Below are 17,672 nucleotides of genomic sequence, written 5' to 3'. Positions count from 1 at the left end.
GGAGGTCGAGGTGAAATAAATTAGTAGCCAACCGATCTCAACGGGACTGTGTAGATAGTGATCTCCTATTTAACCCCTCAAAAGTCCCATTCGGTCCCAGTGGGGGAAGTTTGAAAAAACCGCCGCCATCTTGGATTTTATCTTTTTTTTCCGTTTGCATATTTTTTTTCAAAAACTGGAGATATGTTTTTGTAGAGAATTAAATTTAGAATATTTTACCTTCAATCGTTTTTTTTATAAAATAAATAGTAATAGAGATAAAGCAATTTTTAACTTAAATTAACCAGTTTTTTTAAACCAATCAGCTATAATTTTTGCGTTAACAGAATAGTGTTAATTTAGATAAACCAAGTATAAATTTACGCAATAAAACTATTAAAAATATCATTAAAATATTATTTATTAAATAAAATTATTGTTAAAAAAATATTATTAAATTAAAGTTATTAAATAAAATCTGCTATGCCGTTATCCTGAGCGTAATTTTCGTCCTGGACTAAAATACACAAGTTCATACAACTGATTCCGTAGCACTGACCACACTTTGAAGAACATTTAAGACCCAGTTTTCTACAAGAACAATATTTAGAGCACCGGCTCTCTTTGCAATTGCAAAAAATTAATTTTAGTAGGTCAGGAGGGGCCACATCTTCTGTTGATTGAATAGGTGTCAGATTGCCTTTTTGATCTTTCTTTCATCCATATTGTAAAGGAATTAACTTCTTACCAATCCATTCTTGAATCTAAAAAATACAACTTGTAACATTTCCTATAATAGATATATCTTTACAGTTACCTGAAAGTATGTCCTGGCTAAATGGAGTTTTGCAGAATTCTCAGTTGGATGGAAATTAGCTAAATTAAAGGAAGTCTTAAGGGCTTGACTTGATGTAATCCTATTGTATAGAGTGTATCTCAGATGGTTAATATGTTTAATATAGCTTGGGCAATCCAAGATGGCGGCGGTCTTTTTCAAACTTCCCCCACTGGGACCGAATGGGACGTTTGAGGGGTTAAATAGGAGATCATTATCTACACATTCCCGTTGAGATTGATTGGTTACTAATTTTTTCCACCTTTACATTTACTCGGCTACGTTTACTGGCGTAATATTTTAAATAGAGTTTTTAGGTATATTTGACTTTATTTGATTGTTTTGATTACCCAATTTAAACTGGCTGCCTAGGTTAGACAGTTAAATAATGCATTCTTTACCTTGTTTATGGAAATAAGTATAGATTATGTTATAATTTTTAGAAAGCTCGTAACAAAAAAAAAACGAAATAAAATAATATACAGGATATCACTTAAAAAAAAACAAATATAAGTTTGAATCTTGTTTCCAGAATTCCCCCAGAAAAACCAGTTACGTCATTGAATTCTACGGAAAAAACTCTATAGGACTCAATTTTTAAGATCACCGAGATACGAAGAGTGTTGAAAAATGGAACAATTTCAAATTCGCCAGTATTTAAGGAATAAAGAGGGCTAGAACAAATCTGTGTGTAGAATCGTTAGTGTCATAAAAAAATATATCAGTAATGTGAAAACTGCATCTTTGTATAGCTACTCATAAACAAGAAACCCCATAAAACACACAAAAATGGGTCATCCTCTACAATGTTGTATTTCATACTGTTTGGATAAACCTCCTGATGCTTCAGGTAATATCTAAGTCCTACATTTGCACTAAATCTGCAGGTATCGCAGTAATTATCACTGTAAACCCTGTACATCATATTTTGAGTACTAAAAAGTTAAAAGTTCTGTGAAAATATATTTCTTTCTGAATTTATTAACTCTTCTACTATCTCATATTTTCAGCTAGGTAAGCTCAGTAGGTAAACTATAAAAGTTTGATACATAAAATTCTGCAACAAAGTTTTGAAATAAAACTGCTTTATAATTCATAATAAAACTTTACAGAAGAAAAATATTTCATTTTTATGCGGACAGATATTTTTGGAAATATTTGTACATATTAGTTTAAATTTGAAATATACAAAGTATACTTATAATATTTACCTAACTTTCTTATCATATTCAAGTGAGTATGTCATTAAGGGTACACGAGTAACACTCAGATGCAAAAAAATGCAACGAAAAAAATTTTTGTGTTATATTTTTATATTTTAAATCCTATTTTCATTATTTTTTTAGCAAACTGTATCTAAATATATCAACTTTAATAATTCGTAAATTCATTTTTTGGTTTGGTTTGGTTTGGTTGGTACAGTGTTAATCGAAGGGTTGTTTTTTCCCTTAACTTTAAAACACCCTGTGCAATAATTTCGTGAGAAAATTTTTCTTAAACATTATTTTTCGGTTAGAACTATGTCTCCTTAGCATTTTTTTGGATCATATCAATACATGCTTTGGTTAATTTGTAAGAGCGAAATTACAACTTTCAACAATTACCTAAAATTAATTAATTACTTAAAATGTTGTATTTTGTATCTCTACTTGTAAATGAGATGTGTTTGTGCAAAAAAACATAAAAAATGCGTAACAACCCTGTACAATAACTATACAAACTTAATTTATTTTTATTATTTCACAAACCAGATTATCTACCTCTATTACTAAATAATAGTTATTTTTTATACAAGACGATCAAATGGTATTTTGTCGTCGACCGAAAAGATTAATTCACGAGCGATGAAACCGCGAGTGAATTAATTTCGGGAGACGATAATGCAATTTTATCGTCGTATATAAAGCAATATCTTTTCCACAACGAGTTACGTTTTAAAAAAATATTCAGAAATTATTATTTCAAGAAATTTATTAAGAGTAGAAAAAATATTGTGCTGGATTGGCGTTGGTTTCTATGTAATTTGACAAACAAATGAAGCTGTCTCTTTAGTTGTCAGTTTTGAGTCAATATTTTCTAATTCTCTTTCGTGTCGATTGCTGATTGAATTGGAGTCAGAAATGGCTCAAAACGAAATAAGTAAATTAGAAACAGATATTCAGGCTAAGGCGACAAACGCCATATCCAAACTACTTCCATTTAAATCCTGAATAACTTTTCAAAAAAATTCAAAATTCTTTATTCATGTGAATTACCATTAAGGTTTACAATCGTCAATGTTATCAAGCCTTGCAAGATACAAAGTAAAAAGTAAAAAAGTAAAATGAGGTAAATATGTTATACATATATAATAAATATAGAATATTACAGTTAAGATTTACACATTAACATTCTCAAAGCACAAACACATTAAAAGATATCATAGCTACAGACACTGAAAGAAAGATACTCGTCTTGCGAGTAGAAAGCATTTTTAGTTAAAAATGTCCTCAATTTAATTTTAAAATCCTTGTTTCATAAATTTTTGAAACATACAGGCAGTTTGTTATAAAATTTGATAGACTAATACCCCGGACCATCCTGACATCTTCTTAGACGCCTGTATTCTGTTACAATGTTATTTTTGTTTCGTGTTTATAGTCATGAACTTCGCTGTGAGTTGTGCATGAGTCTATTTTATTCCTTAAATCTAGTAGGTTGCGATAAATATAAAGAGATGGCAATGTCAGTATTCCCAGAATCCGGAAAGCGGTCCGACAATTCTCTCTGTACCCAAGACCGGCCAGCAGCCTTACGGCCCTACTCTATGTAATATAAAAACCCTATGGGTTTCAGCTGAGTAACCCCATACTTGGATGGCATATGAAATATGACTATGGATAAAGGCGAAATAAGCGAGCTTCATTGTGTTTTGCGACATATTGTTAGCTAAATTTCGCAGAAGGAATAGGCCGCTGCCCAGTCTCTGCCCACAAACACATTGAAGCCTCGGATCCAGACAAACCCCGAGGAATTTTACCTGTTCCCTGGAAACGTGAGTGTTTATCATAGAGAATATTACTTGCTTGGTTTTTTCTGTATTTAACACTAATTTGTTCGCATGAAACCAATCACTAGCTCTCGACCGCGCTCTCCCGGAACCCTCCAAAGATTCTTCGAGTGTTTCATCCTTACAGGCAATTGTAGTGTCGTCTGCGAACAAAGTAAAACCTGCTGAAGCCTCACTTGCTGGTAAATCATTTTTATATAGATTAGGAAGAGAACCGGACCGAGTATGGAGCCCTGAGGAGATCCAATGTTTACAACAGTCTCCCCAAACCCCCCACCCCCCACCCTTACCTTTGACATCTATTTTCTAAGTAAGACCTCAGCAGTTCCACACTCTTTGGCGAAGAATTATATGCTATGATCTTTTTAAGGAGGATTCCATGGTCCACACAGTCGAAGGCCTTGCTCAGGTCACAGAACAACACTGTATCGAATTTCTTGCAATTGAAAGTCTCCAAGATATCCGAGACTAGAGCCGAGACTGCCTGGACTGTGTTTCTGTTCTTTCTAAACCCGAATTGGAATTCATTAAAAAGATTCTGGATCTCAAAAAAGTTTACGATTCTATTTACCATACAACGCTCAACAATTTTAGAAGTGATAGGTAAGATAGAGATAGGTCTGTAGTTGGATGGCAGACTCTTATCTCCTTTCTTGTAGATTGGAATAATTGTACCTTTTTTTAAAACGGATGGAAAAATATATTCTCTAAAACACATGTTTATTAATTTAGTTAGCGGAGATATTATAATGTTTTTTATTGATTTGAATAGTCTAACGTTCATACCAGCAGAGTCCCGACTTATTTTGTTTTTTAAGCAATTTACAATGTCTCTGATCTCATTGTTAGTAGCCTCTGTAAACTCAAAACTAGTCTGGGGCCGCACTATATTAGCAAGGTTATCCAATGGGTTTGAATCTGATACTGGGATTTCACGTACCAGATCAAGAGTAACATTAGCAAAATAATGATTGAAAATATCTGGAGTTATAGTACAGTTTTCAAGTGTAGGCTTACTTGTACTTTTGCCTCTTTGAGAATTTATCATATTCCAAGCACTTCTTGCTGGATTAGTAGAATTGGATATCAAATTGTTGTTAAAATTAATTTTTGCATTACGTATTTCCTGTTTATACAATTTTTTACATTTCTTTACAACTTATGAAAAGGAATACAAAAATTTTCAAAAAAGAAGAAATAAAGTTTTGAATCTATCCTCGCTGTTAAAGTATCATTTAATCTACCCTTGTGGTTAAAGTAATATTTTATCTACTATTTTTGATAGATATAAGACAATTTTAACAGTTGCTATGGAAAAAACAATACAAATTTTCCATTAAGAAATAATCTCGTTGTGATTTAATTGAAGCAATCGAAAACGTTGTATCAATTAGATTCCTTAAAAGAAAAAAGAAATCCGAATAGACGAAGTAAAAAGGTAAAAGTCAAAGTTCACTTTATTTCTTTCGAAGTGATTAAATCGTTACTTTTCCGATTTGAACGAGAAAAAGAAAGAAGGAAATGTAGAAAACTTACTTATTTGCTGTTTTATCGAAATACAGAAATGATTGATAATCTGATTTACTAATAGGATTCTTCAGCATAAGGGGGGGGCAGTCTCATACTTATTAATATTTTAACTCAATTCTTATTTTTTTAAAAAGATTTTCATAATTTAAACAGATAATATTGATTAAAAACTATAGCAAACTGAATGACTAAAAAATACAACGACCAATAACACCGCGAACCAAATTATCACCAGTCGACATATTCGGCCTATGGACATATTCGGTGCCGGGCTGACTAACTGGAATTTAAAATCGGTCAAGCTTAATCACGTGACTAAAAGTTTATTTGGCATGAACTGTATATGGCCAGTGCCGTGCCAGAATTTTGATATAAAAAATGCGGTACTAAATAAAAATTGCAATTTTAATTATTTCACAAATAATTTTTTAAAACTATTATTTGATGGTTTTTAATTTTAATTTTTACATGCCTTAATGCAAAAATTAGCGCACTTGTAGAGGCTAAGGCTGTTTTACTTCTCTGTATACAACTACTAAACACTATTGAATATTTGAAAATATATCATTTTCGTTGTTATAATAATTAATAAGTAGTTATTATAAAAAGAATATCTAAATATAGAATCTCGAGAACACTGTACAATCACTGACGTACGTGATACTGTCATCGGATATATTAGGTAACATTTATAATTCTTATCTAACAGGCATTATCTAAACAGGTAAAAGCAAATAACTACAGGGCGGAGAAAGATAACAAGATCAGTTACAAATGTTTAGTTATTAAATAATTGAAGACAAATACCTAATAATTACTAACATCTACAGATTAGTGTAGCTTTAAATGGATCTAAGTGTATTTTCTGTTTTGAAGGATATTCGTATGTTATATTATTTTCCTATCCTATAACAAAAAATACACTTATACCCATTTAATTTAATAAAATATCGAATTAATCAAATGTTAATCAAATACATTATGTTAAATCAAATACATTATGTTAAACAAAAAAACATAATATAATTTGTAGTTAAATTTTCACTAAGCAAAAAAAATCACTTACAAACAAAGAAAAAATATTTAATAATTTCTAAGTGCACGGAGCTATAAAATCCTGGATTGTTGTCTATTGTTCGAAGAAACAGAAAACTTCGGTACTTTAAAATTACAAAGCAACGAAGTAGAAAAGTTTGAAAAGGAAAAGAAACTTTGTGATTATCTGAATTCGAAAATGTATTGTTAAACGAAAAATATGAGTCAAGTGCTTTCACCGTAAGTAATAATAGAAAGGCTCCCTTTTTATTTATTTGTGTATCTTGTACAGGGTGGGTCAAATTCGACGCTTTTAAATGGAAACACCGTTTTCTATAGGAGGTAGACGAAAACTAGTATCGGTGTCTGGAGCTCAATTTTCATCAAAAACACCATGGTGAAAAAAAGATATGAAATAGAAAGAGATTACATTAGGAATGTAGCTGAGTGTAATGGATATTCTCCTTCACTAGTTGATAAATTAATTAGAAAAGGTAGGTTTAGGTTAATGATTTCTGAAAATTCGACTTTTCAAGTGGAGAAAGATACGTCTAAATATTTTTCGATACCGTTTGATAGAGAGTTATCCCGTGGTCTAAAAGGAATTTTTAAGAATGTCAATTATAAACTTGTGTATAGTGCTAATAATAAATTACAACAATTATTAGGTAATCCAAAAGATAAAACACCTCCACTGGAAAGGTCGGGTATTTATGAAATTTCTTGTAAAGATTGTAATCAGAAATATGTTGGGCAAACTAGGAGATCAATATTAACTAGATTTAAAGAACATTTAGCTCAGATAAGATATGGTAGACCGGATAAATCTTGCGTTGCCGAACATATTGTTGATAATGAACATTGTATAGATCTTAATAATTTAAAATTAATTAAACAAGTCTCAAATTACAGGCAATTAGATGCATATGAAAGCATCATAATTAATAAATGTAAAGATAGTATGAACAGAGTCAACGGTCCAATTCCTTCAAGTTCTTTGTTCCTACTACTCTAGTGGCAGAAATCTAACTGTTACGCTCAGTGGGCTCTGACTGGGTTGGCTAGATTTTGCCACGCCCACTCGGTGCCCACTGAGCGAGTATATAAACTCTCAACTTGTAGATTGTACTTTAGTTTATAATCATCTGCTGATGATGCTAACATGGTTAGCGAAACGCGCGTCCAGTGTAAAAGTAAAAGTGTTTTGGTGTATTGTGGTGATTTAGTGTTTTTATTTTGCTGTGTAACACCAAAGGTTCCAACCCTCAACTGTAATCTACAAATATTAATTAAAAGTGGTTTAATAACGACAATAAACCGCCATAAAGGTCAGATATTAAGTATTCAACCCGCGTTGCAATTTCGAGTAAAATTCTATTTCAAATTTTATTACTGTCATATATTACAGTACTTGAAACACGGGACTTTCTGATGTTTCTATATGCAAAGATCCAGAGGATATACATATAACCAGAAAGCAATAATTTAAATACATATTACTGGTCAAATTTAGAAAACGTGACATATATGTATAAACAGCTAAAGGAGTTCTAAGGGTAAAAAATGAAATATTGAGGGTAAAAGTTACTTTCAGTGCTACATATTTTAATGCTAAAAGAGTGTCGAGAAATTTACCAGGGACGCACATGTGCATCTGGGTTATCACTGGAATACTTTTAAAAATAAAAAAACATGTGCGCCAGTGCTTCTTTTTTTCTTTTGATGTCAAAACTGTGTAGGCCATTTAATGCCAAATGATGGAAAAAACGGACTCCTTGATGAAATAAATACAATTTTATTAATTATAATTAATAAAAATAAAAATAAAATTAATACATTATCTATTTTACCTAATTTATTATTAAGTATCCATAGTCCAACCTACAGTAATTTAAATAAAAAAATAATGGTATTTAAGATAATTACAAAAAAAAAATAATTTTAAAAAGTTTTGTAGACATCCTGTAACTCTAAAAGTATGCATTTCCATACCCATGTTTATGGGAACTTTTCTTCATAATTTTTGATGAGGAATCAATGAGTACTTATTCAAAACTTTCACATGTTAATGATATTAAATGTTTTTAATGGCTTTTAGACTTGGATCAAGGCAAATTAATAAAATTGCGTTTATCTCATCAAGGAGGCCGAAATCGGCAAAATATCAACTTTTAATGGGCATTAAATTGCTAACACTATTTTACACAAGAGAAAAAAAAATAGTGGCGTAAATGCTTTTTTTAGAAAAATCTTCCAGCGATAGCCCATATGCACGTTCCTGGTGAATATGTCGACACTTTATTAGCTTTAAAATATGTCGCATTTATTTAATTAAAGTAACCTGTAACGTTTTTAGTTCGTTACATGTCTTTTTTATATATAATATATGATGTCTGGCCTATCATCACCGGATTCCCTCTTGTTCAGGCCGGATAGTTTATTTGACGCGTAATTTTTACGTTCCCTAGTCGCCAACCCTGTTATCGTTCGACACAACCCTGTTATTGCTCTGAGGAGGCGCTGTCAACATCGCTTCTGTCAACTGTCTCCGGGCTTAACCTCACTTTGTTTTGACGCTCTGTTGTATCCCAGCTTTTGGAAATGGTGATTATTTAAGTCTTGCTGTATAATTTGAATCAGCTGCTATTTCGAGGCTACAGGTAAAGATGAGTTATTACCTTTTATAGATTCGATATTATCATTGAATATTTTTAGGGTAGAGTTACGGATGTCCCAACTTGTATTTGTGTTTTGCTGGCACGTTGGCGTCCCTTTTCTTTTGTCCTCCAGAATGTCACATGGAAGAAAGGACATGTTGTTTATTATTTATTGAGCCCTCGGAAGTATTTCGAGGTAGGTTTATTTTGTTTATTAGACCTTGTTTGGTTTTAAACAAGAGTTTCATATTTTTAGGGTCCAAGGTACGGACTATTTCCAAGGTACGGACTATTTCCAAGGTACGGACTATTTCCAAGATACGGACTGTGTCCAAGGTACGGGTAGTGCCTTATGTACCGACATTATCTTATGTACAGATGTCCTGTGGACGAGTGTCCCCAGTAAGAACGATTTTTTCTTACATCTAAGTGCCACAGCGTAGATGTAGCTTGAGTCCCATGCTGCTTCACTCCCATTTCTAAGCCTAGTCAGTAGCTACGGCTGTAAGGATTCATGGTGTCCTCAATCTGGTCCCTTTTGTTGTTTTAACCAACAGGATCGCCGACAGACAGTACAGAGATGCTAGACCACCTCACGCTGCTACTGTTTGAAGCAAGGTTACATAAAAGAACAGCTAAGTGTATATTTAAGTTCTAGTTTTACATTTAACATCTAAAACATTTTCAGTCTTAAACAATAACGTACATCTTAAGTAATATCGTACAGACTATGTTCAGTGGTTAGATTGTTAAGAACATTCACGTCGATATAATCTTTAAAATATAATTTAGATCTTAGGTTTCATTGCATTACGTCTTGTAATGGTATTACTTTTATAGATATTATTGCATTTTAATAGATGGATAATCAAACATAGATTCTAGAATCTACAGGTTGTAACATCTTCGATTTAGCATCATATGGAATATATTAAATTAATTAAAGTAATGCTACATTTCATATTTTCTCTTAAACTTTACATGTCCTGTATTTTATCGTAGTTGTTTTCATTGATATTTAGTACGACTCTTACCACCACTTTCTTTGACATATAACCACTGTATATTTACTAGAACTCTACAATGTCATGTATCAGCAAAGAACGTCATGAATAAATATAGTCATTAGTTTTAAGTATTATACAACTGTGTTTTCTTTCTCTGTACATGCCTGGCGCCCAATATCTATATATCTTTTGTTAATTATTACTGATTAATTTTCTCTCTAGTGAAATACCTTATCCACGACTGCTCTCCGATGAAAAGCTGCCGTTCGCAGTGGCAGTGGTTTAAAAAACGCCACAAACCTTTACTCTCAAAATTTCATTCGAAACGCCAAAAGTACTTGGAAGAAAATTTTAATAAATCGAAGAAATATTAAGATTTTAACACCCTGTAGCTAACGAAACAAAGCAGAATCGGACCTATGTTAAATCATATCTAAATAAATCTATTAGATATGTCTATATCTAAATAAATCTATCATATCTAAGTAAATCTTATTTTTACGTGAGGAATCTCCCCACGAGAGATGGCACATGTTTTTTGAAACACCCTGTATAATAATATAAACATACCATAATACTGATATAAACTATTATTACTCGTTATATTTGATGCAAATGCAACGCTTTATTCATTTGAGCGATCAAACGTTTCCTGAACGTTAAAGTTAACTTGACGTTAATCCATATGCACAGTAACTTTAGAAATGTATATTTATATCGCATCGGGTATACCCATAATACATTATACAAGACAGCGGATATGGGATATGTCTATATTACGACGTATATCAATTTGAAAATGACTATCTTAGAATACAGAAAAAAATAATAGACTTTATTGTATACTGTACTAGCGTGTACCCGCGATTTCGTTCGCGTCGAATTAATAATTTGTAATGGTGATGATAAAGCAAAGCAAGAATTTCCATTAACATACAAACTGGATAACATTTTCTCACATTTATCTCAGCATAGGAAAAAACAATAAGGCGATATTATTATATACCTTGGTAATATTTGAGGGATAGGTTCATCTCGTTGGAATTTGCCAAAAATAACCTATTTACGTCAAGCAGTTTAAGCAGAATCGTGGTTAATCAATCACCCAACTTTTTGGAACACCCTGTTTGATTTTTTAGAAGATTTCAAAATATGTAAAAAAACAAAATAAATTAGGCGTGTCCAAGCATGTCCAAGTTTTCCCGAAAGATTAACCGTTTTTTAAATAACAAATATTGTAAAATTTGAGGGGCGTTTTCACCCTCACGGAATTTGAGATTCGAGAAACCCCTCCTTATCGAACCTCTATACCCCACAGTCAATCCGTTTGCCAAAAATCAGCTTTAAACGTCAAGCAGTTTAAGCAGAATCGTAATTACTCAATGGTCATATTTTATGAAACACCCATGTATAAATTTTTAAAAAATCTTAAAATATGTAAAACAACAAAATAAAATATACGTGTTTAAGAGTTTTTCCGAAAAGCTCACCGGTTTTTAAATAAAAAATATTCTAATATTAGAGGGGGGTTTCACCCCCTTAGAATTCGAGTTTCTAAAAATCCCTTCTTATCGAACCCCTACACCCTAAAGTCAATCTGTTTTCCAAAAATCAGCTTTTTACGTCAAGCGCTTTAAGCAGGATCGTGATTATTCAATGACCAGATTTTTCGAAATACCCTGTATACATTTTTAAAAAATCTTAAAATATGTAAAAAAACAGAATAAAATATTGACCGTTGACGTATTGAAATTTGACCGGAAACTTGACCGTTTTTTAAATAAAAATATCGTAATATTGGAGGGGTGGTTTCGCCCCCTTGGAACTGGAATTTCGAAAAATCCCTTCTTATCGAACCCCTACATCCTAGAATAAACCTGTATGCCAAAATTGAGCTTCTTACGTTGAGTGGTTTGAGCAGGATCGTGATTAATCAGTGAGCCAGTCACTTAAGGATTTTATATATTAGTATAGATTATAAAACACACCTTTTCCACGGCATATAAATCACACGGCAGGCCAACTCGCTTTGGCGGGAACGCTACGCGCATATCCTTGCGCACGCCGCCATTATGGGTGCCAGCACAGAATAACTACAGAACGATCAGTCAATGTAATAAAAAAGCGAACAAAATTTTTGCTGCCATCTATAGCGGGCCGAGTGCAGCTCAGGGCTTCAAGGTCAAAATAATTATTTATTAAATAAAAAAAGTCGTGTCGGCGGCACGACTTGAACCGGCTACCTTCGTGTTGCTAGACGAGAGCCTTATCCCCTACACCACCAGATATCTTGACGAGAGTTATATCTTTGTGGTAATAAATTATGAATTCAGCCTGCTACAACGGATATGTAAAATTTATCCTAGAGGCTGCTTATACTTTGAAAATTCATCTCGTTGCAGTTCATCACAGTTGTATAATTCAAGAAGCACTAAGAAATATGGCTACCTTTGAATAATATGATATGAAAAAGTTGGAGTCGGAATACAATAAAAAGCACGAGAAATACATTTTGTATTAAAAACAAAATAAAGGCAGCTTAAATATAGTTTGAAGCATAAGTAAAGGAGTATTTGAAGTACTGTGTGGACGGAAGAGGGAAATCAATCGCAAAATTCATAAAATGAATTTAAAGACCGAGCCAATCGTAACGTTTGAAGCAACCATACATACACGAAGAACTGTTCTGCAACCATATATACACGACGTAAATTAGCACCATCTATAGTGGGCCGTATCGTCAATTTGTAATTTAATGCTCCATAAGAGTGACTGGGCCCTGGGTGCCAGCAACAGAAATTAACCAGTGTCGTAGTCAGACAGTCAGACGTAGTCTTTCTCATCGACAACATACAGTTACGGCAGCTTTGAGTCAGTAGCGTGCGGCTTAATTTATTTCATTCTTTTTGAGTGATCTATTTTGTTTATTGTGTGATATATTTGGATTTTGTAGTTTAGTAGTACAATGTAAGTCCGAAATTCTTTTAGTTTTAATACTCAATCATTGCCTACGGCATTCAAAGTAATTTTTATTATTAGGTTTCCTGCAAAATGACAAACAAGATTCATTTCTAAATTGCTGTTTTTCTGATTATCCGTATCTATTTTTAATTTTTATGGATAGCTCATGACAATTCAGAGAGAAAAGAACAGAGGTCTCGTTGTTTTTTATAATAAGGTCTGCCGTTTTTAATAAGATATGTTTGCCAGATCATTTTGGCAATTTTCAGTACCAGTGTGTAATATTCGGACACAAAGTTTTTTAAATGTTCTTCTAAACTGGATGAATTTATCCTGGATGGGAATAATGATAGGTTTACAAGATATTGGAATTACAAGATAAAGTTGTCGTACCAGATTTTTATGAGTGCAAATGTACACTCAAATCTCGGGACAAGCTTTTATACTCGTATAATATAAAATTGTGTAATGACGTTATAAGTTCATAATAAAAGTTTTAAAGAAAAAGTTTCTTTTTTAATGTATTTAAATAAAAGCTTGTTTTAAATTTTTTTTTTCTTAAATTTATTTTTTACTTTTTAGTTATGCTGGTTTCTCAGTGCCACACACTTAAACTCAATTCTTTTTCTTAAATAACTTCCTATGGGCATCCTAATAATATAATAATATGTATATCGATTTTCATTAAAAAAGGAAAACTTAAAAAAAACGATAGCTGTCAAATTTGACAGTTCAAATGTGAGACAAATAAAATGAAAACCGACTATGGGGTAGGGAGCATCCAATATATCGATTTTTATCAAAATCGGACAACTTTGAGACTTTTTTGACATCTGTCAAATTTGACAGCTCAATTTTTTTTCTTTCATTTTAACTCATGGCCATCTTATATATAGATTTTTATCAAAATCAGACAACTTTGAAATTTTTTTGACAGGTGTCAAATTTGACAGCTCAATTTTTTTCTTTCATTTTAGCCCATGGCCATCCTATATATCGATTTTTATCAAAATCGGACAACTTTGAAATTTTTTTGACAGCTGTCAAAAATTCGGGTCATGCCTTGCAAGAAAATGTATTGTCATCGGGACTGAACCTACATGCCAAATTTCAATTTCTTACAATGAAAGGAAGTGCTTCTAATTTATCTTACAAGATTTGCCCCGAACAAACATACATACAAAGCAAGTAAAATAAGCTAGGGACTGCTTCCCATTGGTAAAGATACCTCTTACCATAACAACATTAGACACCCGAGCTGGTTTAAACTCTCTGTTCCCCTTCTAGTCCTCAAAATCTACAATATTATCACGACCACTATTATAAAATAAATTGCACTTGATATTCATATCTTCAATATATAAAACACAATATCGATTAAGTTCATCCGGTTCATCGAAACTTTCAACTTTTCTTTTTGAGAGTCTCAAATACACTAAGATTTTCTAAGCCAGGTTTGATATCGATGTCATATATTCATTATCTTTAGTGTCTCTGAACGTGGAAGGCAAAATAGATTTGTCAAGAGCGTCTTGTATATTATTCTTCCTTTAGCTGATTTGTTAATTTGTGCAATTTGAATATTAATAAAATTTGCTATGTCCATTGATGGACATAATTTGTACGTATCCTCAATAGATATTTTATTGGGTATTTCTTTAATTCTTGTTTGTAACTCCTGGCATGTTTTTTAATTTTAATTGTTTATTCTCTACAGTTAAATGTTTAATTGATTTTTTCATTTTTACTTTTCGAGGAGTATGCGCAGTTAACGATTCATTTGTTTAGATAAAAGTATTGTGTAAATAAAATTCAGTTTCAGTCAATTTGAGTATTTTTTTTAATACGACCCTGTTTATCAATAGTTTATTTTCTGGGAAATTTTTTGACACGTTTTAATCCGGCCCTGACTCGGCATCCATAATGGTGATTTCAAGGTCAACTTTTATAGAAATTTTAAACAATGGGATCTGGGCAGAGTTAGTCTGCCGTGTGATTTATATGCCGTGCCTTTTCTTATGCCGCAACCGCACATGCGGCATTTAGCGAACTTCGAGCGCTCGTGAACTACCGAGCACTCGTGATCGGACTTCACCTTTCCATCCACACATGCGGGCTCTGATAGCAACAACATAGAAACGAGCGCTCGTTCTCGTCGCCGATCGAGTCGCCGAACTCTAACTTCCCCATCCACACACATAGGAAATCGGCGAAGTCCCGATCGGAGGTCGCCAAATGTCGCTTGTGCGATTGCGGCATTAGATCAGTTCTCCGAAATATTTAACAACGAATATCTCCGGAACAAAAAATGTGAACTCAAAAACCAATCCAAAAACCAATCTAAACGAAACGGTTATGTAAAGGACATATTAAGAACTACAAGATATTACGAAATAAGCAAAAACAATTTTTCAAAATTTTTCTAAAAAATCCTCGTCATCCCCCTGTCGATTTTGTCAAAAACCGAAATGTCTCATATCGCAACTAAAATACTATTACTGATAGTTCATTTTACGTTGAATTGACTGCCGCAAACAGTTTTTCGATATCTGTAACAGATCTTGAGTTATTTGAGACAATCTCCAAAAGAAATTATTTTTTTCAGTTTTCCCAAATATTTAACGAATATCTCTGGAACAAAAAGTGTCAATCTTAAAAACAAAACGGTTATGTAAAGTACATATTTATTCATGACTACAACCTAATTACCAAATAAGCAAAAACGATTTACGATATCAATTGAACTTTCAGTTACGTAATCGAGGGCAAGATTTTTAAATTCATTGTTGCCAACCATGGACATATTCGGTGCCGGGCTGACTAACTGGAACTTAAATTTCCCGCCGGGGATTCAGGTGGTAACTCTGCTATAAAAAATTTCAAGTTGCCACATTTATTTATTTATTTTCTGACATTGTCATTCGTTTTGACATTTTAGTTTTTTGTTACAAATTTTTGGTTTAAATGAACTATGTTGTGATACTTTAAACTTAAAAATTTCTACTAGCAGACTTTGCGGTCGAAGATTGTTCTTTTTAGAACCTCTTGAAAGAACAATAGTTTGTATTGTATTGTTCTTAGAAGTCTGCTAGTAGAAATTTTACACAACATTTACACAACATAGTTCATTTAGAACCAACGATTCAACATAGTTCTTTTTAGAACCTCTTTTATAAAGGTGCCTGGTGGCGTAGAGGTACAGTCTCTCTCGTCTACCAATCTCATGGTAGTGGGTTCGAATCCTACAGCCGGTATTTCATCAGCAGACTATTTTTATTAAAATAAATATAGTTTGGGTACCTAGGTCGACTCAGCCTTAAATGAGTACTTGGGATTCACAATCCTGAGGTAATAATAGGCGGTTGAAGCGTTGTGCTAGCCACATTACCTTCCTTGTATACCGAACGACTCTAGCATGGCAAGCTGTACCTTGCTACTCCCAAGGCGTTAAACGCTATATACGGGAGCTATTATTATAGAACCTCGTTTATATGTAAAAGTGGGCAACGCTGTGCCGGTCAATCTTAATCACGTGACTAAAATTTATTTGATAGGAACTATAGGTACTTAACAGTTTAATTCGATGTACTGTTCGGGTCGCTGTCAGGAGTCGGGTAAGGCGGGTGTGTGGCCGAAGGAAATATATATTATACCTATTTCAGAAATATGCCTAAGACTTGGCCCAATCCTGTTGTGTTAAGCCATAACCAAAATTCCAAACAGACGTGCTTTGATTAAGGCTTGATATAAGGTTTGCAGAGCTTCAGCATTTCCCATAAAATAGCGAGCAATTTGTTGCAAAACCATATAAATATCATATTACTGTAATCACAAAACTTCAATCTATTTCCGTATTGTATTGTTACGTTTTTCGTCGGTTCCGTGTGGATAGAAAGTCACAATTTATTTAAACACAATTTATTTAACACTAATTAACAAAAACAATAACGATTAAAGGACTTAAAGAACTATTTATAACTTATTTACAATTTATCTAACTATTTACCTAACAGGAATTTATTTTGAATTTAGCGCGGCGATTGTAACTGTACGCGTCGACCGGTTGTTTTTCTCTGTCCTCCTCAGGTTTCGGGCGTCGGCTTATATATGAGAGAAACAGACAATCCAGATTTGTCTTGAGAATTCTTAGCTGTGTTCTACCAATTTCTATTCGTTTGCAAACGTCGCCGGGTGTATGAGTCATAGCCGAGTGGCCAGACCTAAGGCCGAGTTCACACGGGTCCGCAACAGTACTTTAATTTTAAATTATATCTTTATTTCCGAGAAAATTTAGTCCAAGCATAAGGAATATTTTGTTAATGTTTGACCATCAAAATCTTCAAAAATTAAGAAGTTGTCTAAAAATGTGCTACAATACGGAAATAGTATAATCCTTTATCTTTAATTTCCTTCTTCATTTGAGTAAAAATGTCTAGCCAGTTTTACATAAAACGTTAAACGCCGAATGCTGATTTTGCTACTTTTTGGGACTAGTGAAATGGACTCTTAACCCCACACGTGTTTTGAAAATTATATTATGCGGGATCAAATATAAATTTAGATTTATTCTCTAATCATATTCATATATGAATAACAAAACGATGGACTCAATTTCAACT

General features: G+C 32.8%; 1 protein-coding gene across 5 annotated transcripts in view; it reads right to left on the bottom strand.

Annotated features, from left to right (window-relative positions):
• Nucleotides 1-17,672, bottom strand: part of LOC115879817 (high affinity cAMP-specific and IBMX-insensitive 3',5'-cyclic phosphodiesterase 8) — a 511,035-nt gene that overhangs the window by 124,617 nt on the left and 368,746 nt on the right. The gene's annotated exons all lie outside the window — the stretch shown is intronic.

Source organism: Sitophilus oryzae, unplaced genomic scaffold (genome assembly GCF_002938485.1).
Source record: "Sitophilus oryzae breed Bouriz unplaced genomic scaffold, Soryzae_2.0 scaffold_1588_pilon_pilon, whole genome shotgun sequence".
In the NCBI taxonomy this organism is placed as follows: Eukaryota; Metazoa; Arthropoda; class Insecta; order Coleoptera; family Curculionidae; genus Sitophilus; species Sitophilus oryzae.
Note: the sequence above shows the minus strand (reverse complement) of the source record. Positions and strands in the feature narration are given on the sequence as shown.